This window comes from Stenella coeruleoalba (assembly GCF_951394435.1).
Source record: "Stenella coeruleoalba genome assembly, chromosome: 21".
In the NCBI taxonomy this organism is placed as follows: domain Eukaryota; kingdom Metazoa; phylum Chordata; class Mammalia; order Artiodactyla; family Delphinidae; genus Stenella; species Stenella coeruleoalba.
Window position 1 is genome coordinate 18,111,395 of NC_137167.1, and position 27,443 is coordinate 18,138,837.

The 27,443-nt window shown below is 36.2% G+C and overlaps 1 protein-coding gene across 8 annotated transcripts in view; it reads right to left on the minus strand.

Moving 5' to 3' along the window:
• Positions 1-27,443, minus strand: part of MSR1 (macrophage scavenger receptor 1) — a 457,630-nt gene that overhangs the window by 183,493 nt on the left and 246,694 nt on the right. For all 8 annotated transcript variants that reach the window (XM_079908915.1, XM_079908914.1, XM_079908916.1 and 5 more), the window contains one exon: positions 9,360-9,529. The gene's annotated coding sequence lies outside the window, so the exon portion shown is untranslated. The remainder of the gene's footprint in view (positions 1-9,359; positions 9,530-27,443) is intronic.

Sequence of the window (27,443 nt, forward strand, 5' to 3'; positions counted from 1 at the left end):
ATGTCCTAGGAAACGGTTCCATCTCAGGCAAACAAGGACCACTGTACACCCCATGTGTGCTGGTCACTATGCTAGGCCCATACATAGTTATCTCAGAGTGGTATCTGTTAATAAAATATGAACAAAGACCCAGAGGCAAATTTGCTTCATGGGGAATGTAAATCAATTTGTAGCAGAGGAAATGAATTGGAAAGTGGTGAATATGTAGGAATGGTAGGTCAGGGAATACTAATAAAAGCAGACCCCAGAAATCCTGATGAAGAGTGAAATTTAGGAGTAAATGAAGCTATAAATTAGCTGTTCACTGTATGATGAAATATTGAGGGACAGCAGTATTCTACAAAATTCCACTGAAGCACATCAACAAGTTCTGAATAACTGGTGAATTTAAGAAAATCACAACCAAACTCTTATGGAACATTTGAGATGATGTGATTCTTGTACAAAACAAAAGGGCAGTAGCAAACAGGTTTAGTTTTTTTAAATTGCTATTTTTAGTTCACATGATTTAGGAAGAAACATCAGTTTTACATTCATCCCTTTAGTTATAGCTGCAGGTACAGATAATAAGATTTTTAGCAGGGGCATCTTTGAATAAAACAATGAATAATATGTCTTATGGTTCATTAACCATGCTAATACATACATACTTTGCCAGTCAAATTTGAATAACAGATTAAAGCTCACTGTGCATTTTCAGCAGGGTTTATGACTTAAGTTACTTTTAAATAGTCTGATAAGGAAGTACAAACAAGTTTTGGTTACAGTGTCCAACTCTGCTACAAATATAACCCTTTGGTCTCTGCAACTTCATACACCAGATTTTGCTTAGAATTTTTCTCAGGTAGTTTTCTGATCATGGTGGTTTTGTTTGTTGTTGTGGTTCTGTCTTTTGTCTTTTTAAAAAATTTCTAAAGTTCCATATTTATCAAGATGATTTATGTCAATATTATGACAATTACTTACCAATAAAATATGTTGCAAATCTACAAAATGATTTCTCCTTATTATCCTAATTATTACTTCAGACACTTTCTAAGTGTCTTCAAATATCACTGATTGTATATATTATTTTTGTTTTAATTTGCTCTTTTTTCATTTAGTCCTAGTTACTAAAAAAAGATAAATAGATAGATAAAGCAATCAAAATTCAGGAAGCTAAATAAACCAAAGTATAAACCAAAGGAAAACCTCTTCCAAGCACCACTTAAAGTAACTTTTAGGGACTTCTCTGGTGGTCCAGTGGTAAAGAATCCACATTCCAATGCAGGGGACGTGGGTTCAATCCCTGGTTGGGAACTAAGGTCCCACATGCCACAGGGCAACTAAGCCCGTGTGCCACAACTACTGAGCTGGCGCACCTCAACTAGAGAGCCCACATGCTGCAACTACAGAGCCCACGCGCCCTGGAGCCCCCGCGCCACGGAGCCCTTGTGCCACAACTAGAGAGAGAAAACCCGCACATCACAACTAGAGAGAACCCGGAGCGCCACAGCGAAAGATCCCACATGTCTCAACTAAGACGCAACGTAGCCAAAAAAATAAAGAAAATAAATAAATTAAATATTTAAAAAGTAACTTTAGAAAGGGGCTCACAAATAAATGTAAACACCTCCTTTACTTTTCACCCATCTACATTCATCTACACGCAGTTTTTGAAACTCTACTGTGGTCTAGCAAGAGGCAGGAAGTGGAAAACAACCATACTGGAGGAAGAAAGCTATTTATCCCATGGAATGTAGATCTATAGCAGAATTACTTTGATAGAAGGAAACACAAAATGCAACTTTCTCCTATCCATTTGCGCTGAAGGCTCGCATCGTTATTTCTTTGCACTTCCCTAGCAATTTCCAAGTCCCCCACAGCTGTCATTGAACTTCACGTGGTTTGGCAGCAATGGCAGTGAGGGCACGGAGACAACAGTAACTGCAGGGTCGCACTGGCCCTGCTCCCCCTCCTCCACTTCTCAAGGGTGTGTCTCTATGGATAACTAAAGTTAGAGTTGAATAAACAACATAGTGAGTGTTGTTTAGTAGGTGAGTTAAGAATAAAATGAACCAGAGAGCTAACCACATGACACCACCAACTCTGAAATGCACAAGCATATGAGCTGAACAAGATCATTCTCTTTACAGTTTTATCATTTTCACGTATAATAATTATTGAGCATAACTTAAACATGTCTCAGAAATATCTCAGTATAAATTTAAATATGTCTCAGATTAAAGCAATATCATCTATGTATTTCTGTATATTTAAAATATTTCTATATTTTGGGGATATATATTTCTACATATATTTTTATGTTTTGGGATTTGTTAGGAAACAAGACAATTATCTCCTCTTCCTAAATTTTGTACTAAATATTGCCCTCCCCACCTACTCTAATGAGCACTGAACGGTTTCCATTAATGTAATGTGAGATACATATTTTACAAAATTAAATGGGCTTTCAATAATCAATTTTCTATAAATCTAAGCCTGAAGTAAGGAGCAAGTTTAGAGTGTCTTTAAATTTCTTTTAAGTGTTTTACACTTTGAGAATTATTTCCTATTTCCTTTACTCCATTTCTAATATTTATTCATTTCCCAGAGCATTCCTTTATATTGGCTTACAGATATCCTCCGGGAAGTACCATAATATATGACAGTGTCCTAGCATTGTGATTCTCACTTTTAAAAATGGAGAAAGTGAAGGTTGTTTATGTAGACAAGAAATCACATTTATTAATTTTATTTTGTAATAATAAGCTAAGATCGTCAAACAAAGGAACACGTGCACCTGCAGAAAATAACTTTGTGATAGATGATATCAATACATAAACAGGGACGTATTTGAGGCTTTACAATATTAAACGAAAGGAAAGTAAAGGAGGATTGCTTTGGGTCCCTCAATTATGTGCTGATATAATGGTAGTGGCCAAAACAAGAAAAGCCAAATAAATAATAAATTTCTGTCCTGAAATCTGATATTAAATACACAAGATAATAAAACTAAATATTATTAAGAGACATAAGTTTCCACAGAGCATTTACCATACAGCATGTGTTAGGTTTTATAAGGTGTTTTCTAGCATGTGTATTACATAATGTGTCATGCCATGGAGAATTCAGTTCTTTATTTTAATTAGAAATTAAATAGCAAATTATAAATGTAGAACATCCTATTCTTCAAGAAGGCATCCTTTTTCTTAATATCCTTCTAAACTTTAGTAAGATTTAGTTTTGCCATGATTTCCTCCCTTTTTATCAATGGGAATTCATGTGGCATAACATTTCAATAAGATATCTGATTACATATAGAAATTTTTACAGTTTTCCAACAATATAAATTCCATGAATAGAATAATCAAAATATTATTGCTATCACAGCCTTACATTTTTCTACAACCACAGGGAACTAAAAAGAATAGAACATTTTAATGTATATGAAAAATGACTACTGTGTAGAAGAAAAATATGATTGCCAGTATCTTGCCTTGATCGTTAATTCCTTCTTTGTTTACTATAAAAATATTAAAATCAAATCATAGAGCAAGTGATCATCAGTGCTATTCACCAGATAGCTTTGTTTCCCTGCCTTCCTGACACAGGGTAAGACTGCACTTTCCCATACTCATTGGAGTCAGGATCATGTGACAAGTTGTGACCAATGCTTTGAGAGCCAAATATTTAATATGCTGGTAAGATATTCTAGCTATACCATGCACTATGTTAGCCACTAACTACATGTTATGGGTTGAACTGTGTCCCCCCAAATTCACATGTCAGAATGTGACCTTATTTGGAGATAGGGTCCTTGCAGAATAATCAAGCTAAAGTCAAGTCATTAGGGTGGGCGCTAATCCAATATGACTGATGTCCATATAAAAAGGGGAAACGTGGGCACAGAGACAGGAAGTGAAGTGATGTGAAGATACAAAGGGAGAACATGACCATCGATGAGCCAAGGACAGAAGCCTGGGACAGATCCTTCCCTTACACACAAAAGAAATCAAGCCTGCTAACACTTCGGGACTTCTAGCTGCCAGAACCGGGGGACAGTACATTTCTGTTGTTTAAGCTACCCAGTCTGTGGCACTTTGTTTCAGCAAACCTAGCAAAATAATACATCACAAACGCCATGTTAATGGATTTAAACATTCAGTATTTTAAGGCATTAGTTCTCCCCAAATTGATCTATAGATTCAATCCAATCCAATCACATTCAGAGCAGGTTTCTTTGAACAAAATTAACAAGATGTTTCTGAAATTTATATAGGAATACAAAGGATCTAGAGTAGCCAAAATAACTTTAAAAAGAAGAATAAAATTGGGTTATTATCACTGCCAGAATACATAAATAAGTCTTTAAATTCAATAAGAAAATTAAAAACCTAATGAAATGTGTTAAAAAATTTGAACACTTTACCACAGCAGATTTATGCATTGTAAATAAAAGGGCTCCAGGTGAAAGACACTCAATATTATTAATGATCATGGCAATGCAGTTAAAACCCAATGAGAGACCACATCACACCTAGTAGAACAAATAAAATTAAAGACTGACTGTATTGTATGTTGGAAACAATGCCAAGCACTTGGAAGACAATTTGGCAGTTTCTTAAAAAGTTAAACATATACCTACCGTATTTCTCCTACTAAAGATAAATGAAAGCATAGGTCTACACAGACACACAGATGTTCATTGCAGCTTCATTTCTAATAGCCCCCAACTGAAAACAACCCAAATGGCCATCAACAGTTGAATAAATAAAACTCTTGTGGTATATCAATATGATTAAATACATCTCAGCAATAAAAAGAGATGAACTATTGAGACATGTAGTCCTTGTGAATCTCAAAATAATTATGCTGAGTGCAGGAAGCCTTCTACAGAAAAAAAGATTGTGTAATGAAAGATTCCACTTAAACAAAATTTCAGAAAATAAATTAACCTAGAGTGAGAGAAAGAAGATCAGTGTTTGTCTGGGAAGAGGGAGAGGGGGCAGGAGAGGTGAGAGGGAGAGATTACAAACTGGCAAACAGAAAATTTAGGGTGACAGATATGTTCATTTCCTTTAGTGTAGATATGGTTTCATTGGTTTATACATATTTCAAAACATATCAAAGTGTAAAGTTTATGTCCAGCTTATTATATGTCAATTACATCTAAATAAAGTATTAAAATCAGGTTAGGTGGCAAGTCTTAAAAATTTAAGAGATTATGAATAATGAGGTTTCTTCCTGATGAATTATAAAAGGATGTTGTTTATTCAGAGAAAATAAAGGAAATTTGGGGGATGGTGGCAACTACACTGTATGATAAAATGAAAAAATAATAAAATATAATTAAATGTTAATAAGAATTTTCATGAGATAGTAGAGAATAAAAATTATTAATCTGAGGTGGAAAAGTCATTTAAGAAATGCCCCTTTCCCATTAGAACTCAACTGTTCCATTTTAAGTATGAAAAATGCAGATTTTAGAATGTATCCCTGTGTAGGAATTTTTTGGATTTGTATAGGAGAAGAATACAAATATGGAATAGGCTGGTTAAAGAATAGCTCATTTGACTAGAAGGCAAGTTACTAAGGGTAAGAGGAAATTGATAAACTGGGAGAATAAATACTAAAATTGAGAGAACTGATAAAGCAAAGTGCAGGTGGTAAAGAGATATTGGGAAGATTGGAAGGATTGAAGCTTGTAATGAGATGGTCAAATATTGAAATTTTATTTTCCAGATATCAAGTAGTTTTACATAAAAATCTTTGCTATCTTCTTTTGTTTTATGTTGTGTTTTGGAAGGGAAGTAGAATGGAATCACACACAATTTAAGTAACAGCTAGAATTGTGAGAAATATTAATACACATGTTATTTCATGTCAAATACTCAAGTGAAAACTGTGCTTACTGCTATGTTATAGGAGTGTACTAATGGCTTCACTATAATGCAATGAAGTTCAACTGGAAAATATTTGTAATGTGAGGATATCAGAAAATAAAGGCATAATGGAGCTTATTCACCAGCACTCACAATTCAATATGGGAGGCAGAGATGTAAAGAAACGATTAAAAATATCCAGGGCTTGTGAAAATAGAATAATGTGCAAATACAGAGCTAGGACAGAGACAGTACAGAAGACTGCTTATAGGGGAACTTATGGGAGATTGCATCTGACCTGGGCTTTCAATGATAAATAAGAATTTGCTAATAAGACAAGGACGATGAAAAGATATTTGGGCCTGAAAAAATACTACATGCAAGAGTGTAGGGTGATCAAATGGTTTGGAATCTAAAGCCATATCTTCCAAAACACTAATACAGGCTAGAAATATTTTATAATTTAAAGAATCATGAGTGTATTACAAGGAAAGGTCACAATGTGTACAACTGAAAATACATTTGGCATTTCAGAAACAGGTTTTCAAGAAACAGGTTACACTGAAATGTAAATTAAAATCGAATAATCTCCAAAGAACAAACAAAATACAAATAGTAACTAAAGTTCGTACTACAGTTCACCGGTTTCTTTTGACCAATAACATAGGCTTACAGTAGGTGAAATAAATATAGCTAAACACAGAACACTCTACTAGCTATCAGTGTTTGGTTTCGGAGGCTGTCAAGGTAAGGACAGGACACTGTAATAGAGAAGAGGATTAAAGAGGGTGGAAGTTTACCTTCCTCCCATGTAATAGACTGAAATGGAGTTCCAATTGCCAGAGGGCTGTTCTCTACACAGTAACTCAAGGACGAAGTCTTTTTTGTCTTATTGCTTTGCAGTCCCCTAGGAAACTGTCATTATATGGTCAAATTTGAGTTGCTCTGGTTTCTGGTTGACTGTAAGGGGAAAGATAGGTCAGAAAAGCCCTGCCCATCATCTTTAGCCTGCGCTTGCAAGATGCACGTGTTACTTCTGGTCGTGTGCCACTATAAAGACCTCAGACACATGCTACAGTGAAATATAAAAGAAAAATAATAAAGAAGTGTAGTTCGGTCACAAGTACAAGAAAAGGAGAAAACAGGTTTTATGGACAGCAAGCAGTATCCACTGCAGAGAAGCAGCAGTCCTCTCTGCGGAATTCCCACTTTATGAATCTTAGTTGGGAGGAAACCTGAGCTCTTGGTACTTAATTCCAGCCTCTCTAGGACAAAGGTATGTAATCCCAACTTTGCTAATCAGATACACTAGTGCCAGACTTAACTCATTGGGTATTTGACACAAGATAGATGGAATAAGGAGCAAATATGCTGGCGGCAGTAATAATAGTGATAGTTGCACAAAGGGGCTCTGGGCACCTGAGCTGAGCTGCAGCATCAGGGACGTGGATAGCAGATGCAGTGAGGCATACTCATAAAAACACGTGCATATGTGCACACCACATACATACAAACACATACGTGTGTGTGCCAGAGGTGCACACACCTCTAAGGATGTGCTAAGGTTTAGAGTTCAGTGGTGAGAACAAAAGTTTTCACGTTCTCATCAAACTAGATCCTTGGAGTGGTTTGTCCCTTGTTTTCGAAAGCTCCTGTCTTAGCCTTTCCAGGCTGACTTAACAAGATACCATAAATTGAGCAGCTATTGAACAACACAAAATTTTTCTCACAGTTCTGGAGGCTAGAAACTCCAAGATCAAGGCACCTGCAGATTCATATGAAAATAATAATAACAAAAGACTTCCTGCCATGCTCTAGTAACTCTGAGGTAAAGAGAAATATCTAAAAAGTTCTGGGAAAATAATCCAGCAATAAAAGTACTAAAAATCTCTTTCATCCTCTTTTTCTTTGCTTTTGTTGTTTTTATGCTCCTATGTTCTATATTATTCAAATTGACTGTGTTTCTGGCAATTCACAGGTAGAACAGATAGTCAGGAAAAACACCTTTATGGAAGGGATCTCCAAAAACTCACAAGAAAAGGAAATTAAAAAAAAATTCATTGAAACTCAGTGTGCACAAAATAGACAATTTCGATACGCGGACACTGACAATAAAGTTCTTATTTAATTCAATGCACATTTATCAAGTGCCTACTTAATATATAACAGTTAATTTTCTTATCCTGCCCTAACAGTTGTTAGTGGAAGAGGATCTGGGTTGATGGGGACTCCATTGCTTGGTAACAGTGAAAAAGATGAAGTACAAGAACTAGTTTAATTAAAAATGAAAGACAGAAGAACTATACTTATCATACTCTATTTTGTGGAATCTTTCATCATAGTTACAGAAAATGTAACATAATTCTTCCTCTGTAGAAAGATGAGAATATGGCACATGTGGAACTCAAACAATGTACAGTAGGGGATCACAGAGCCCAGAGTTGGAGAAAATCTTACCTCTTGGCATGAAAGGGCATCCCTCTGGGTTTATCTCTGTTTTCTTAAAGCACTGGATTTTCCAGGTTCTATTTTATAGTTTATACTGTTACAAAGTTTGAAAGCTAGTTTATACTAGCTTTCAAAATAGGTTTCTCAAAGTTTTTATTTCCCTTAAATATTTTGAAGTGTATAACACAAGCACTTTTAAATAATCAAGTCTTGAGAACCATTTTAATTTTTCCCCTTTCTGAAAAAATTCTGTATAGAGTTATTGTGTTGGCCAAATATATGTTAACAATTTTAGCAAGGGTACATCATAATAACAAAGACAAATGTCTTATAAATATTAATATTTAACCTCCAAAATTAATTACTAGTATTTTATGAGACGCTTGAAGAAGTGAAATAAAGTAAATATTATCTTAACAATATACTTCTATATCATGAAACATACATCTTTTCCTCTGTAAACCTCAAGAAAACGGTGATGGACTTTTGCCAAACATGATTATTTCTATATGAATGTCTATAATTTAAGCAATTTATTTTGCATGCGTAAGCAGTAGACTATTAAGCAGAATACTATTGTTTCTAGCTAGATATTCAATACTTCTTTTTTCATATAAAAACTGTATATTATAAAATTTGATTGAAATTTTTTGTTTTTGCCAGTTTTTAATCACATTTACAATTTAATATCTAGGGAAACCATATTTCAATGTAAATGTATACCTTGGCAAATTCTACCTATTTATGGCTAACACACATTTTATCAGACAATACATCGAGTGGTGTGCTTATAACTTTGGATTTTAATGTTGAAATGTAAACTTATTTATTTAATTTACAAGTAATATTTGTGGTATAGTTTTCAAGAGTTTGCTAAAACCACTTTACTATATAATTCATTAAAAAACTGAGAATAAGGAAATAACTATTATCAGCAGGTGGTATTTATATTGAACTGTAGAATTTACCTGTTTTATGATTAGCCACCAGAAAACACAATTTAGTTTTGTTTTAAGGAAAGCTTAATTTAGTAGCAATCACACTCACCTTTCTCCGAGAAGCATGGTTGATACAATCCTACATCATGCTGTTCAACAAATGAAAGCGTCTTTTTTATACGATTACAGGGAATGAGGCTCGCCTTGTTCAACCAAGAGTCCAGGAATACTTAAGTACTTTTCTGAACAGGCTTGGCAAGCACGAATATCTGGGGAAAGCTAAAAAGAAACATTCAGGTATAAGAAGATGCAAAACCAACCTTTCCTAACGATTCAGAAATCTTTGTACCAGTTGAGGGTTTGGAATGAGAAATACTTATTCTTTGGAATTCGTGAGGGCTGGCCTGAACCAGAGCTATATGGCAATAATGAAGTCATATGTCACCCAACACATATACAAGGCTATAATCTGGGAGAAAGTTATCAGACATAAGTTAAAGTTTTTATATTTTTTTAAAAGATGTATATTTCAAAGCTTTTATAGCCTACTTATAAGCATCATGTACTGCCATACAGTTGTAGTGAAGAAAAATTTCTTTTAGGCAATGTTTTACTCTTTCAAAACATTGCAAGCATAAAACCCAAATAGCTTTACCAAAGGCTGGGATATTTCTCTTCATTCTTTGTTGAAAAAAGAAATAAAGCTACAGGCAGCAAAGATGATCAACAAGGAATCATCAGTGAATTTAAATTTACCATGCCACTTAAATCTCCGAGCCTTTGTTTAGCAATACATAAAACAACAATTTTAAATGGTTACTGAAATTTGCATTTTTACATTCTTTCATCAAAATTGAGTCTAAATTTTAATTAGTTTCAAAATCCTTCATCTTGTAAATAAGAGTCCATGACTCTTGGAATTTTAATATTCTCTTAGGACCCATTCCGATAACGTCCAGAAGGGCTGTTGCCAGTAAGATGCTCCCAGTAGGGTTGTGATTATCCCTCAATCCTTGTCTTGCTGCTTTCCTCTGGTGAACTTTATAACTATTTAGAAGTATCACAGACTGAGGTAATTTTAAGCTATTATATCTTTCCTCCAAAAGGTTTTTTTTGTTGTTGTTGTTGTTGAAAATAAAGAATTAAGAGTGCTCTACTCTGTGAGAGACTTTGTAAAGACTCAAATGTAAGGTACTCATTTTGTGAGGGATAATTCTGCTAATAGGGAGGGAATGCCTTAAAATAAGGTGCATAGTTTTGCCCCCCAGTTCTTGTTTTGTGCTACCTCTATTTCCTGAACTAGCCTGGTTCTTCTGATTAAAATGTGTTACTCCTTTCATCTTACTCCCACACCAACAAGAATGCTAAGATAACTACTCTCTTTCTTTCTTTTTTTTGAAACTTTTTTTGGTATTTGACATTTCAAACATGAAAAATAATGTAATGTATACTTAAAGTATAAAGAATAATAAAGTAAAAACCTATGGAACTACTTCCCAGATTAAGCAACTGAGTACTTAAAAAGACCTGGAAGCCTCTTTCTGCCCCTCCTTCAAAAATTTTTTCTCTCATAAAAGTGTTAATATCATTAAAATTTAGTGTTACTCATTCTCATGTTTTTCACTATAGTTTGACTACACATATATGTCCGTTGAAGATATAGAGTTAGGTTTCGTAAGTTTATAGAGTTTATATAAATGATACCATACTGTATGTATTCTATCATGTTGTGTTTTTGTGATTTAGCCATGCTGACTAGTGAAGGGCTGATACCTTAATTTTCATCGTTGTATGTTATTGTTTTAGATAATTATAAGACAGGGTATTTACTTATTTTTCTTGTGATAGTCATTAGGATTATTTCTAAGGTTTTTCTTTTTTTGCTATTAAATACAAAGTAGCAAGGAACACTCTTGATGATGTCACTTGGTATACACGGCAACAGTTTCTCTAGGATTTTGTAGATGCAAAGTATACATGTATTTTAACTCCACCAAAGAATGCCACACTAAATTTTTAAAGTACATGCACGAAGTCCATAGCCACTTGCAGTATATAAGCATTCTCTTAGTCTACACATTCACCCATGATTAACTTGGCAAGCTCCACAAAGGTCCCTGTTGGAATTTTAAGTAAAGATCATCAAATATTTGAATCAATTTCAGAAGAGATAAATTTATGACAGTGGGTCTTTCTGCCTAGATAATATGATTTGTCTCTATTTATTTTGGTCTAATTTCTATAAACATAGTTTGGTGGTAAACATTTTATCAAGATTTTTAGGGAGGAGGAGCTTCAAGAAGATGGCAGAAGAGTCAGATGCAGACATCACCTTCCTCCCCACAGATACACCAGAAATGCATCTACACGTGGAACAACTCCTACAGAACACCTACTGAACGCTGGCAGACCTCCCCAAAGGCAAGAAACTTGCCCCAAAGGCAAGAAGACCTCAGACCTCCCCAAAGGCAAGAAACTCCCCCCGTACCTGGGTAGGGCAAAAGGAAAAAGAAAAAACAGAGACAAAAGAATAGGCCCGGGTCCGCACCAGTGGGAGGCAGCTGCAAAGAGGAAAAGTTTCCACACACTAGGAAGCCTCTTCGCGGGTGGAGACTGCGGCGGGCGGAGGGGGGAAGCTATGGAGCCGCAGAAGAGAGCGCAGCCACAGGGGTGTGGTGGGCAAAGTGGAGAGATTCCCGCAAAGAGGACCAGTGCCGACCGGCACTCACCAAACCGAGAGGTTTCTCTGCTCACCCGCCGGGGTGGGCGGGGCTGGGAGCTGAGGCTTGGGCTTCGGTCGGAGCGCAGGGAGAGGACTGAGGTTGGCGGCGTGAACACAGCCTGAAGGGGCTAGTGCGCCACAGCCAGCCGGGAGGGAGTCCGGGAAAAGGTCTGGACCTGCCGAAGAGACAAGAGACTCTTTTTGCCTCTTTGTTTCCTGGTGCATGAGGAGAGGGGATTCAGAGCGCCGCTTAAAGGAGCTCCAGAGAACGGTGCGAGCCACAGCGATCAGCGCGGACCCCAGAGACGGGCATGAGATGCTAAGGCTGCTACTGCCGCCACCAAGAAGCCTGCGTGCAAGCACAGGTCACTATCCACACCTCCCCTCCCGGGAGCCTGTGCAGCCCACCACTGCCAGGGTCCAGTGATCCAGGGACAACTTCCCCGGGAGAACAAAGGGTGCGCTTCGGGCTGGTGCAACGTCACGCCAGCCTCTGCCGCTGCAGGTTCACCCCGCACTCCATGCCCCTCCCCCCCGCAGGCTTGAGTGAGCCAGAGTCCTCGAATCAGCTGCTCCTTTAACCCCGTCCTGTCTGAGCGAAGAACAGACGCCCTCAGGCGACGTACATGCAGAAGCGGGGCCAAATCCAAAGCTGAACCCCAGGAGCTGTGTGAACAAACAAGAGAAAGGGAAATTTCTCCCAGCAGCGTCAGGAGCAGTGGATTAAAGCTCCACAATCGACTTGATGTACCCTGCATCTGTGGAATACCTGAATAGACAACGAATCATCCCAAATTGAGGAGGTGGACTTTGGGAGCAACGATATATGTATATTTCCCCTTTTTTTCTTTTTGTGACTGTGCATGTGTACGCTTCTGTGTGTGAGTTGTCTGTATAGATTTGCTTTTACCATTTGTCTTTGTGTACTGTCCGTTTTTTCTTTTTTTTTTTGCTTAAAAATTATTTTTCTTAATAATTTTTTTTAAATTTTAATAACTTTATTTTATTTTACTTTATTTTATTTTAGTTTATCTTCTTTCTTTTCTTTTTTTCCTCCGTTTTATTCTGAGCCATGTGAAGGACAGGTTCTTGGTGCTCCAGCCAGGCTTCAGGGCTGTACCACTGAGGTGGGAGAGCCAAGTTCAGGACACTGGTCCACAAGAGACCTCCCAGCTCAACGTAATATCAAACGACAAAAATCTCCCAGAGATCTCTATCTGAACGCCAAAACACAGTTCCACTCAAAGACCAGCAAGCTACAGTGCTAGACACCCTATGCCAAACAACTAACAACACAGGAACACAACCCCATCCATTAGCACAGAGGCTGCCTAAAATCATAAGGCCAAAGACTCCCCAAAACACATCACCAGATGTGGACCTGCCCATCAGAAAGACAAGATCCAGCCTCATCCACCAGAACACAGGCACTAGTCCCCTCCACCAGGAAGCCTACACAGCGCACTGAACCAACCTTAGCCACTGGGGAGAGACACCAAAAACAACGGAAAATACAAACCTACAGCCTGCGAAAAGGAGACCCCAAACACAGTAAGATAAGCAAAATGAGAAGACAGAAAAACACACAGCAGATGAAGGAGCAAGATAAAAACCCACCAGACCTAACAAATGAAGAGGAAATAGGGAGTCTACCTGAAAAAGAATTCAGAATAATGAGAGTAAAGATGATCCAAAATCGTGGAAATGGAATAGAGAAAATACAAGAAACGTTTAACAAGGACCTAGAAGAACTAAAGAGCAAACAAACAGTGATGAACAACACAATAAATGAAATTAAAGATTCTCTAGAAGGGATCAGTGGCAGAATAACTGAGGCAGAAGAACGGATAACTGACCTGGAAGATAAAATAGTGGAAATAACTTACTGCAGAGCAGAATAAAGAAAAAAGAATGAAGAGAACTGAGGACAGTCTCAGAGACGGCTGGGACAACACTAAACGCACCAACATTTGAATTATAGGGGTCCTGGAAGGGGAAGAGAAAAAGAAAGGGACTGAGAAAATATTTGAAGAGATTATAGTTGAAAACTCCCTAAAACGGGAAAGGAAATAGTTAATCAAGTCCAGAAAGCACAGAGAGTCCCAAAAAGGACAAATCCAAGGTGAAACACTCCAAGACACATATTAATCTAACTATCAAAAATTAAATACAAAGAAAACATATTAAAAGCAGCAAGAGAAAAACAACAAATAACACATAAGGGAATCCCCATAAGGTTAACAGCTGATCTTTCAGCAGAAACTCTGCAAGCCAGAAGGGAGTGGCAGGACATATTTAAAGTGATGAAGGAGAAAAACCTGCAACCAAGATTACTCTACCCAGCAAGGATCTCATTCAGATTTGACAGAGAAATTAAAAGCTTTACAGACAAGCAAAAGCTAAGAGAATTCAGCACAACCAATCCAGCTTTACAAGAAATGCTAAAGGAAATTCTCTAGGCAGGAAACACAAGAGAAGGAAAAGACCTACACAAAACAATTAAGAAAATAGGAACACACATATCGATAATTACCTTAAGTGTAAATGAATCAAATGCTCCAACCAAAATACATAGACTGGCTGAATGGATACAAAAACAAGACCCATATATATGCTGTCTACAAGAGACCCATTTCAGACCTAGGGACACATACAGACTGAAAGTGAGGGGATGGAAAAACACATTCCATACAAATGGAAATCAAAAGAAAGCTGGAGTAGCAATTCTCACATCAGACAAAATAGACTTTAAAACAAAGACCATTACAAGAGACAAAGATAGACACTACATAATGATCAAGGGATAAATCCAAGAAGAAGATATAACAATTGTAAATATTTATGCACCCAACACAGGAGCACCTCAATACATAAGGCAAATACTAACAGCCATAAAAGGGGAAATCGACAGTAACACAATCATAGTAGGGGACTTCTAACACCCCACTTTCACCAATGGACAGATCATCCAAAATGAAAATATATATGGAAACACAAGCTTCAAATTATACATTAAACAAGATGGACTTAATTAATATTTATAGGACATTCCATCCAAAAACAACAGAATACACATTCTTCTTAAGTGCTCATGGAACATTCTCCAGGATAGATCATATCTTGGGTCACAAATCAAGCCTTGTTAAATGTAAGAAAACTGAAATCCTATCAAGTATCTTTTCCGACCACAATGCTATAAGGCTAGATATCAATTACAGGAAAAAATATGTGAAAAATACAAACACATGGAGACTAAACAACACACTACTTAATAACCAAGAGATCACTGAAGAAATCAAAGAGGAATTCAAAAAATACCTAGAAACAAATGACAATGAAAACACAACGACCCAAAACCTATGGGATGCAGCAAAAGCAGTTATAAGAGGGAACTTTATAGCAATACAATCCTACCTTAAGAAACAAGAAACATCGCAAATAAAACACCTAACCTTACACCTAAAGAAATTAGAGAAAGAAGAACAAAAAAACCACACAGTAAGCAGAAGGAAAGAAATTATAAAGATCAGATCAGAAATAAATGAAAAAGAAATGTAGGAAATGATAGCAAAGATCAATAAAACTAAAAGCTGGTTTTGAGAAGATAAACAAAATTGATAAACCATTAGCCAGACTTATCAAGAAAAAAGGGGAGAAAACTCAAATCAATAGAATTAGAAATGAAAAAGGAGAAGTAACAACTGACACTGCAGAAATACAAAGGATCACGAGAGATTAGTACAAGCAGCTATATGCCAATAAAATGGACAACCTGGAAGTAATGGACAAATTCTTAGAAATGCACAACCTTCCGAGACTGAACCAGGAAGAAATAGAAAATATAAACAGACCAATCACAAGCACTGAAATTGAAACTGTGATTAAAAGTCTTCCAAAAAACAAAATTCCAGGACCAGATGGCTTCACAGGCAAAATCTATCAAACATTTAGAGAAGAGCTAACACCTATCCTTCTCAAACCCTTCCAAAATATAGCAGAGGGAGGAACACTCCCAAATTCATTCTATGAGGCCACCATCACTCTGATACCAAAACCAGACAAAGATGTCACAAAGAAAGAAAACTACAGGCCAATATCACTGATGAACATAGATGCAAAAATCCTCAACAAAATACTAGCAAACAGAATCCAACAGCACATTAAAAGGACCATACACTATGATCAAGTGGGGTTTATCCAAGGAATGCAACGACTTTTCAATATATGCAAATCAATCAACGTGATACACCATATTAACAAATTGAAGGAAAAAAACCATATGATCATCTCAATAGATGCAGAGAAAGCTTTTGAGAAAATTCAACACCCATTTATGATAAAAACCCTGCAGAAAGTAGGCACAGAGGGAACTTGCCTCAATGTAATAAAGGCCATATATGACAAACCCACAGCCAACATCGTCCTCAATGGTGAAAAACTGAAACCATTTCCATTAAGATCAGGAACAACACAAGGTTGCCCACTCTCACCACTATTATTCAACATAGTTTTGGAAGTTTTAGCCACAGCAATCAGAGAAGAAAAAGAAATAAAGGAATGCAAATTGGAAAAGAAGTAAAACTGTCACTGTTTGCAGATGACATGATACTATACATAGAGAATCCTAAAGATGCTACCAGAAAACTATTAGAGCTAATCAATGAATTTGGTGAAGTAGCAGGATACAAAATTAATGCACAGAAATCTTTTGCATTCCTATATACCAATGATGAAAAATCTGAAAGAGAAATTAAGAAAACACTCCCATTTACCACTGCAACATAAAGAATAAAATATCTAGGAATAAACCGACCTAATGAGACAAAAGACCTGTATGCAGAAAATTATAAGACACTGATGAAAGAAATTAAAGATGATACAAATAGATGGAGAGAGATACCATATTCTTGTATTGGGAGAACCAACATTGTTAAAATGACTCTACTACCCAAAGCAATCTACAGATTCAATGCAATCCCTATCAAACGACCAATGGCATTTTTCACAGAACTAGAACCAAAAATTTCACAATTTGTATGGAAACACAAAAGACCCCGAATAGCCAAAGCAATCTTGAGAAAGAAAAATGGAGCTGGAGGAAACAGGCTCCCTGACTTCAGGCTATACTACAAAGCTACAGTAATCAAGACAGTATGGTACTGGCACAAAAACAGAAATATAGATCAATGGAACAGGATATAAAGCCCAGCGAAAAACCCACGCTAATATGGTCACCTTATCTTTGATAAAGGAGGCAGGAATATACTGGAGAAAAGACAGCCTCTTCAATAAGTGGTGCTGGGAAAACTGGACAGCTACATTAAAAGAATGAAATTAGAACACTTCCTAACACCATACACAGAAATAAACTCAAAATGGATTACAGACCTAAATGTAAGGCCAGACACCATCAAACTCTTAGAGGAAAACATAGGCAGATCACTCTATGACATAAATCACAGCAAGATCCTTTTTGACCCACATCCTAGAGAAATGGAAAGAAAAACAAAAATAAACAAATGGGACCCAATGAAACTTAAAAGCATTTGCACAGCAAAGGAAACCATAAGCAAGACAAAAATACCACCCTCAGAATGGGAGAAAATATTTGCTAATGAAGTGACTGACAAAGAATTAATCTCCAAAACATACAAGCAACTCATGCAGCTCAATATCAAAAAAATAAACAACCCAATGCAAAAACGGGCAGAAGACCTAAACAGACATTTCTCCAAAGAAGATATACAGATTTCTAACAAACACATGAAAGAATGTTCGACATCATTAATCATTAGAGAAACGGAAATCAAAACTACAATGAGATATCATCTCACACCAGTCAGAATGGCCATCATCCAAAAATCTACAAACAATAAATGCTGGGGAGGGTGTGGAGAAAAGCGAACCCTCTTGAACTGTTGATGGGAATATAAATTGATACAGCCACTATGGAGAACAGTATGGAGGTTCCTTAAAAAACTAAAACTAGAATTCCCATATGACCCAGCAATCCCACTAATGGGCATATACCCAGAGAAAACCATAATTCAAAAAGAGTCATGTACCAAAATGTTCACTGCAGCTCTATTTACAATAGCCAGGACATGGAAGCAACCTAAGTGTCCATCAATAGATGAATGGATAAAGAAGATGTGGCACATATATACAGTGGAATATTACTCAGCTATAAAAAGGAACGAAACTGAGTTATTTGTAGTGAGGTGGATGGACCTAGAGACTGTCTTACAGAGTAAGTCAGAAAGAGAAAAGCAAATACCGTATGGTAGCACATATATATGGAATCTAAAAAAAGAAAAAGAAAAAAAATGATCAGAAGAACCTAGGGGCAAGATGGGAATAAAGATGCAGACCTACTAGAGAATGGATTTGAGGATACGGAGAGGGGGAAGGGTAAGCTGGGACAAAGTGAGAGAGTGGCATGGACATATATACACTACCAAACATAAAAAAGATAGCTAGTGTTAAGCAGCCACATAGCACAGGGAGATCAGCTTGGTGCTTTGTGACCACCTAGCGTGGTGGGATAGGCAGTGTGGGAGGGAGGGAGATGCAAGAGGGAAGAGATATGGGGACATATGTATATGTATAACTGATTCACTTTGTTATAAAGCAGAAACTAACACATGATTGTAAAGCAATTATACTCCAATAAAGATCTTAACAAAAAAAAAAGATTTTTAGGTTGTTGGCACAGAGAAATGCAATTGGTTTTTGTATACTGATTTTGAATTGAGCCACTTAGTGAACTGTCTGATGAATTACAATAATTTTTTGCTAAATTCTTGTGGTATCCTATGTAGGCAATTATTTCATTTGTGACTAATATTTATTTGGTTTCTTTTCAAATGTTTAAATATTCTCTTATATTAAAAAAATTTTTTTTTGACTGCATTGTGTCTTAATTGGTTCCCATGGGCTTTCTCTATTTGCGGCAAGTGGGGGCTACCAGTGCAGTGTGCGGGCTTCTCATTGTGGTGGCTTCTCATGTTGCGGAGCACGGGCTCTAGGCGTGTGGGCTTCAGTAGTTGTGGCACGTGGGCTTCAGTAGTTGTGGCTTGTGGGCTCTAAAGCGCAGGCTCAGTAGTTGTGGCGCATGGGCGTAGTTGCTCCGTGGCATGTGGGATCTTCCCAGATCAGGGATCGAACCTGTGTCCCCTGCATTGGCAGGTGGATTTTTAGCCACTGCACCACCAGGGAAGTCCCTGAAATTCTTTTTTTATTCAAGAAATAAAATATTGAATAAAATCCATGACAATGGCCTTTTTTTATTATTTTAAAAAATGCTTCTAATGTTTAACATAAATTTTATATTAGTAGTAGATATCATTCAGTGTGGTAAGGATCCAGTCTGTTTCTAGTTGGAAAGTATTTTAAAAATAAAGTGGTATTGAAGTTTTTGAAATGTTTCTAATGCATCTATTGAGATGATATTGTGGTGTTCCTTCATTTTATTAGCACGGGAATTAGGCAAACAAAATTTCCCCAAAATTGAAGCAGTATTCTCTTCTTGAATAAACTCAAATGGGTAATTTTTGCATCAATATTAATGAGTGAGAATATCTCATCCTTATCTGATTTTGATAACAAAGTTATATATCTTATAAAACAAAATGATGGTGTTCTTTTTTTATTTTCTCTGGCAAAGTTTGTAAATAATAGAAATTATATGATTATCGGGATTATCTATCTGATAGTTTGGTGAAGTAAACTTTGAAATCATCTAAAAACTATTTGTTGTATATTTTTAAATGTATTCAAGTTCTTTAATTTGTTATAAATTTTTTGAAGCTTCTTATGAGTTAGTTTTGAAAGCTATGTTTTCCTTGGGCTTGGTCATTTTTCTAAGTAAAACATTTTGACAAAATAGTGTTCAAAGTTTTCTCCTATTTTCTTCATAGCCTCTCCTCTGTAATTTTTTCTTTATTATTGTTATTAATATTTTTATTTGTTTCTTCTATTTTCTTGATAATCTTTCATGAGAGTCAATTTTATTTATAATGTATCTCCATTGAATTGAACAGGGCCAATATCAAATAAGTCTATGTTCATTAATTAATAAATCCTTACACTAAACAATTTTAATTTTAAAATTTGATTCAAAATTATTAAATAATAAACTTTTATAGATCATCCAGCATATAATAAATTTTATCACGTGGAGTATTCCCAAGAGAGTAAGAATGCTTCCAAAATAAAAGAAACTTTTTAAGTGAAATATATTATTAAAGATAAGACAAAAAGGATTAATGATCATATCCAGAGTTCATTCTGTTTTAGAATGCCTCCCAGAGTAACTTGAATAAATTAAGGGCCGTGGGTTATAATTAACTATGGCTCACCCACCTGTTTTATCTTAATTGAGTAGTCTGGATATAGACAATTAAATAATAGAAAGAGATTTATTAATTTGAGTGCTTTGAACAAAATAGAAGTGTTCTATTATTTTCCTATCATCACATCTTTGGTCTCAAGGTAGTTTATAATCAAATTTTGCCAGTTCCTTCAACTTTGTGTCACTTTTCTATTTGTAAAATGGGAAAATAGCAATAGAAATGACTTCTCTAGTTTTTGAGTGTATTCATTTAGTTATCATGTAAAAAGTGTAAATGTTACCTATTATTACTAATATTGTTGGCAGAGATATGATTTGTTGCAGATTCAGTATGACTCCTTCTGAACTATGGCAAAGTGACTGCATTTTGCTCATTTATGCATACATCACCATATTTGACACAATGTTATTCTCAAAGACCTTCAACAATTTTTTTAATTTAAATGAACTAAAATCTGAGATATTGCTATTTCTCACCAATATTGATTTTTAAGTTTCGTTTTGTCTTCTAGGTGGGCAGACAACTCTACTTCTGAGCTTTCACTTAGCTGGGACCACATGACTGGTTCTGCCCAACAGGAAGCAAACATTTGTGACACATGTCACTTCTCAGACTAAGAATTTAATTCCAGAGCATATCTCTCTATTGTGTCATTTCATGCCAGAGCAACAAAAATGACATATCCTGATGGCGGAGTTAAAAGATGACACAGCTTCTATTGGCCTGAGTCCCTAAAGTTCTGTGTGGAGCAGAGCCCTGTACAAACCTTCATGGAACTTTTTTTTTTTTTTAATGTCTTAAGTCACAGAGAATTTTGAGGATGTGTGTCACTGCAACAAAGCTGAGTCTATCATTACAAATTTATTCCTTTTCTTAGTAGGAGGTAAAATACTAGCATTTGTACAAAACTTAGTGTTATCTCTTCATTGCTTTTTCTTACTGGGAAGTTGATCAAGCAGAAGAAAGTGAAGAGTCTGAATCAGTCATAAGTAAATAACCATCCATTGGCTTTTCAAAGTATATGTTACTCTGTGTAGAATGGACACTAAGAAACGATTTGACTATAGTAGATACAGGAGGAAAAAAAAAAACTTGAGGGGAAAGTGTTCCTACATAACAGATACCCAGGAAATTCTTCTTGATTAATAAGAACTTCATATGACTGGGGTTTTGCAAATGACCTGAAGCCCATAAATACATGAATTTGTGGCAATCCTGAACCAGAGATGTGTTGCCTCAACTATTTTTCTCCAGAATTAGAACCCTCAAGATTCTGCTAGAGATTTCGAAATCAATCTTTCTAAGGACCATAAAATAAACATATCTCAACATGCTCCCATTCAGCTTCTCATTTCACTTTAAATTGAAACTGTAATGGATTTCTGGCTAGTTTGTACTACAGGTATTTCTCTACTTCAAATCAGGATGAAATACCAGGGAATGAGTGGTAGAAAAGGAGAGTCCTGCCTATGTGTTCGTGTCATTATCACCTTGCCATGTGTTCACTACATTTGTTATAACATTTCTGTCTCTATCTTATTCCTTTCTAACCTCATAAAGCTGTATCTTAAAACATTTGAGAAAAAAATGAATAAAAAGGGTAGAAACATAAGAAAAAATGTTTTCCTGATATGTAAGCCTCCAGATTCAATATTCAAACTGGGCTGGATTCCAAAGAACCACTTACTATTTTTCAAACTGCTCCAGCAATTGTCTTTCTTTTTTAATTTCTAAAAGCTATCATTAATAACCATTTCTTGAGGGTATACTCTCTGTGAATCCAAGAGAGCACAGGATGAGTTTTTGTACATCAACTCTCAACTATTTTCTTGTGTGGAAAACAAAGGACTTAATTTATATGATATAGCAAAACAAATAAGTAGAATTTTTAGAGTTTAAGTTTTTAAGACATTTGTCATTGTTTACATAGTGGTTTAATTCTACATTCTCAACTCTCTGTTATAAATATTTCTTGGTTTCATATGCCCTCCTCTCACTTTCATCTATTATTCTTGAAGGTAGAATTTATCACTCTGATTCTCAGGTCAATAGGCTACTTGTTCAATAGGCTTCAAAAGTCCTAAATGTACAATTAGAAAGAAACAAAAAACTCACAGACACATCATTTCTATGTCAGGGAAAACAGCCATGTAGATGATTCACATCATTCTTTTTTTTTTTTTTTTTGGCAACTCATGGAAACAACTACCTTGGGACATAGATTCTAATATTTACTGTATGAGGATATCTTACAATACAAAAAAGGGTGTATTGACAGACACTTGAAAATAGGTGTATGTTTGATATCTGTTGGTTGAGAACGTGCTTAGAAATGTAAAGCCTAATAACACTTTTATAATAGTTCATGGTGGGTTGTATTATGATAAAAAAATCTAAGTGACTTATAATAAGAAAGGTTTATTTCTAACTCAACTTGAAGATTGCTGGCTATGATTTAGTTGTAGGACTACTCCATGTGTCTTTTAATAGCAGCATTTCAGCTACTAAGCAGACCCCACCAGCGACAAGCTGTTTTTGTGGTAGAGAGAAAAGATCAAGGGAGTGGATAAAGCATGCAATGGCTCATAAAGAGGTAGAGACTTTCAACATTTCTATTCACAGTACTTTGGCCGAAGCACATCATACGGCCAAATCAGACAATAGGGCAAGAAAATATTCTCCTCTAACAACAAGGCAGGCCAAATCACTTGGACTTGTTGATTGCTTATATAAATATTCACAACTTCTTATCCTTGTATCCACATTGCTTGGAAAGTGACTTCCTAGATTCTCCCATCTTAGACGTGGAGAGTATTTCACCACCTTTAAATAAGGGCTGGTCTTGTGATGGACTTCGGATAAAAGATAGTGATATAAGTGGTGGTTCTCTATTTTTGAACATAAACCTTCAGGACCTTTCACATTTTTACTCTTTCTCCTGGACCCCTGTCACATCCTGAGAAGAGATAATTCACCCAACTGAGGCAACCCTAGACAAGACAGCCACAGACAACTCCTCAGTTTGCTACAAATGCATTAAAATGAACCTAGCCAAGATCAGCCAAGTCTGGCCCTGACCAGAAGATGACTCTGGAAGACTAACAACCTCACAAGTAATAAAGAAGGCTGCTGCCTTATGATGTTATGTTTTTAATCATTTTGTTCATTATTGTGGCATTATCATGGCAACAGATAACTGAAACACATGGCAGTTCTACAGGTACAAAATCTTACAGAAAGAGGGTGGTGTTGAATAAATCAGAAAAATAGTATAATCTCACACATTTTAAAAATGAATTCTATTTTATCTATAGAAATAAAAAAAAAATATTTCTATGTAATATTATTTAGACTAAAACAGATTACTACATTTAAGAGTCAAGAACCGGGCTTCCCTGGTGGCGCAGTGGTTGAGAGTCCGCCTGCCGATGCAGGGGACACGGGTTCGTGCCCTGGTCCGGGAAGATCCCACATGCCGCGGAGCGGCTGGGCCCGTGAGCCATGGCCACTGATCCTGTGCGTCCGGAGCCTGTGCTCCGCAACAGGAGAGGCCACAACAGTGAGAGGCCCGTGTATCGCAAAAAAAAAAAAAAAAAAAAAAAAAAAAAAAAAAAAAAAAAAAGAGTCAAGAACCTCTTACTATTCCAAGAGTTCTAGATCAACAAGCTGGCAATTTAGGGAATTTTTGTATAATTATTCCTAGAATCTAGTAAACTCACCAGGCATTAGACGCTCTTGTTAGTTTCTTCTGGAAGAATTCATTATTCTCATTTTTATAAGAAAATAATGTCTCTGATTAATTAAGTGTATGGAATAACAATTTCTGTAATAACTTCATGATTTGGCATTTCACTGCTCTTTGTTGTTCTTAGATCTTTTGCCTCAGGATTTTTTCAACATTTCATACGATGTTCTCTTTCTTAGAAGTCTTCATTCCATTTACCTCCTTGTACTCAATCTTTTTTTCTCTCTTTCTCTTGTTCCAATTTCACTAAGTATAATTAACTGATGTTCTTTATTGTTCTGGCCACAAAATAAATGCATTCCTAAAATCATCTGTAGTCTGCTAGTCTGTCCTATAATTTCTCTTATGGGGACAATTTTTTCCTTACTATTTTAACTCTCATCCATTAAGGAAGAGCTCCCAGTGTATATTTCTGATACTGACATATTTCCTCTGTTTAGTCATATTTTCAGCTACCTGCTAGCATTTTATATATATATATATATATATATATATATATATATATATATATTTTTTTTTTTTTTTTTTTTTTTTTTTTTTCAGTACGCGGGCCTCTCACTGTTGTGGCTGCTCCCGTTGCGGAGCACAGGCTCCGAACGCGCAGGTTCAGCGGCCATAGCTCATGGGCCCAGCTGCTCTGCGGCATGTGGGATCTTCCTGGACCGGGGCACGAACCCATGTCCCCTGCATCGGCAGGCAGACTCTCAACCACTGCCCCACCAGGGAAGCCCTCTAGATGTATTTTTGATGTATCTGTGGGGAGGAAGTTTATTTCCACATCTTACTCCTCTGCCATCTTGAAGGTCCTCCCCTGTAATTCTTATAGACGAAACCATGTGTTTTAGTGACAAGAGCACTGCTGAGAATTAGGAAGCTTTGCTTATGCTCCTGGCCTCATTGCTTACATGCTGTTTGGCATTAACATCAAACTTCCCACTGCCTCAAGTTGCTCATGTGTATAATGAGTTCTTCTGTTACAACACTGAGGTCTACCTAACAGGGATGATATGAGAATTAATTGGCGGGGGGCGGGGGGAGTCTTTAACCTGAGAAATATATTTCTAAGAAATATATTTAAAAATAAATAAAACAAAGTTACTTAATAGTTAAAATGCTTTCTAAGTCTCTTCAGATATGATGCTTTTGATTTAATGGTTTCCAAAACCATTCCAAAAGCAACAAAAATTCATCTGCTCTCCACTTTGAATCAAAGAATGACCATGCAGCTACAGCATTACATACTAATATGTTTCTATGCACATACTACTCATCAGCTTACTTCTCCTACAGTGACACAGAATGAAAGGTAATCATCTGCTCTTGCACACTGAAATGAAGATATCCGTATTAACCAAGCAAATGAGTACATGATAATTGTTCTTCAGGGATAAAATAACAACACCTTGCTTTGCTGGAAGTCCTAATACAGATGGTGTAAAACGTGATAGCATATTACATGGAATAAAACTTTATGTTGAAATTCACTGATTAAACATGACACATTAGGGATGCATGCTTTTTGAAAACACAGTAAAAACATTAGATTAGAATTATAATTTTTGTGCAATGTAAATGCCATTATTATAATTTTTAAAGTTTTTTTAAAAATAACATAATGTAATGAAAACTTACACTAGTATAAGCAAGTTGATTGTAGTAGGAAGGCCTGAATACAAAGTAAATCACAAAAAAAATCTCACTTTATGAATAAGTCTGGACATATATCCAGATAATTCTATAAGGCAGGTGCCATTGGTAACTGTTTGGAATGTACTGAATCACCCCCAAATTTTTGACTCAAATTCTTAAAATAAGAGGAAGTTTAACATAGAAGAAGACTAAAATTTTATAATATATTACTCTATTAATGCTTAAAAATAATACAAAATGTATTGATTATAATATTCAAAATATACAAAAACAATATTTAAAAGACTGAATAATACATGAAAATCCTGAATCTTTGGATTTGTGTTACAGAAGTCTACAAACATTTATGCATATGTGGATCAACAAAAGACATGGATTTAGCAAACCCAGGTTTTCATCTTGGATTTGATACATGAACTCTGTGGTCCTGGGCAAGTCAAGCTTTCTCACTTGAGAAATAACAAAACTAGACAAAATTATCTTTCAATTCCCTCTAAACTGAGATCTCTGAAACCCGTATGAACTCCATTTTTCCTTAAGTCACAAGTTAACACAGTGTTTACTTGATGGATTGTTTACTTGATGTATTAAATAGGTTGTAAAAACTGATATCACATATTCCTATTGTTTGAAAAAGTTTCAAATGTTCAAATTATTCAATTACAAACTAGCAGAATGCTAGTCAGTTTTCACAAAAACATACATAATTATCTAAATAAATACTGGTAATCATAAACTCATAAAAAGAGCAAAGGAGTAATGCCCTTTTAAATTCTTAAACCTGACAACCAAGCTAAGATACTCTCCCGCCTTTTAAGACATTTGGCTTACATTAAAAAGATCTATTAAGAATGCCTATCAGCATGTTTAAATCTGCAATATCAGCTTTCTGTCATCTTTTACACCAAATCAAAATTAATCAATTAAACTTTGTTTATTCAGAAGGTGACTCTGTAAAGCAAAATTAACAAAATGAATTGCAAATGAAAACAAAAATCAAGACCATCCAGAAATGTTTTGCATCAGCTAACATTTGATGAGCACCTACTCTGTGTCAGACGCCATCTTAAGTGCTTCCCATTTGCTGGTTCCTTAAATACTCACAACTCAAAGAGGTGTTACTGTTGTGTCATTTACACAGATGACAACACGAGGCACAGAGAAGTTCAGAAAGGCTCAAAGCTCTTCTAACTCCCAAGTGGCTGAGCCAGGACTGGAAGCCAGGAATTCTAGGTCCAGAGTCTATGCTTTTTTACCACTCTAGACCCTCTCAACATATGTCATGCAGTTTGGGAAACCATGGGTAGATCAGTGTGAATGAATCACCAGAAAATGTGAGATGACAATCAGAAGAGCGTTTGTAGTAGGAGTCTGGATTTAACAGAAATGACTAAAATTTTCCAAGCAGAGATGTGATATGAAAAGAGCAGGGGCTTCCCTGGTGGTGCAGTGATTGGGAATCCGCCTGCCAGTGCGGGGGACACGGGTTCAATCCCTGGTCTGGGAAGATCCCACATGCTGCAGAGCAACTAAGCCCATCCGCCACAACTACTGAGCCTGCGCTCTAGAACCCATGAGCCACAACTACTGAAGCCCATGGGCCTACAGCCCATGCTCTGCAACAAAGAAAAGTCACCGCAATGAGAAGCCCACACACCGCAATGAAGAGTAATCCCTGCTGGCCACAAGTAGAGAAAGCCGCATCAGCGAAGATCCAATGCA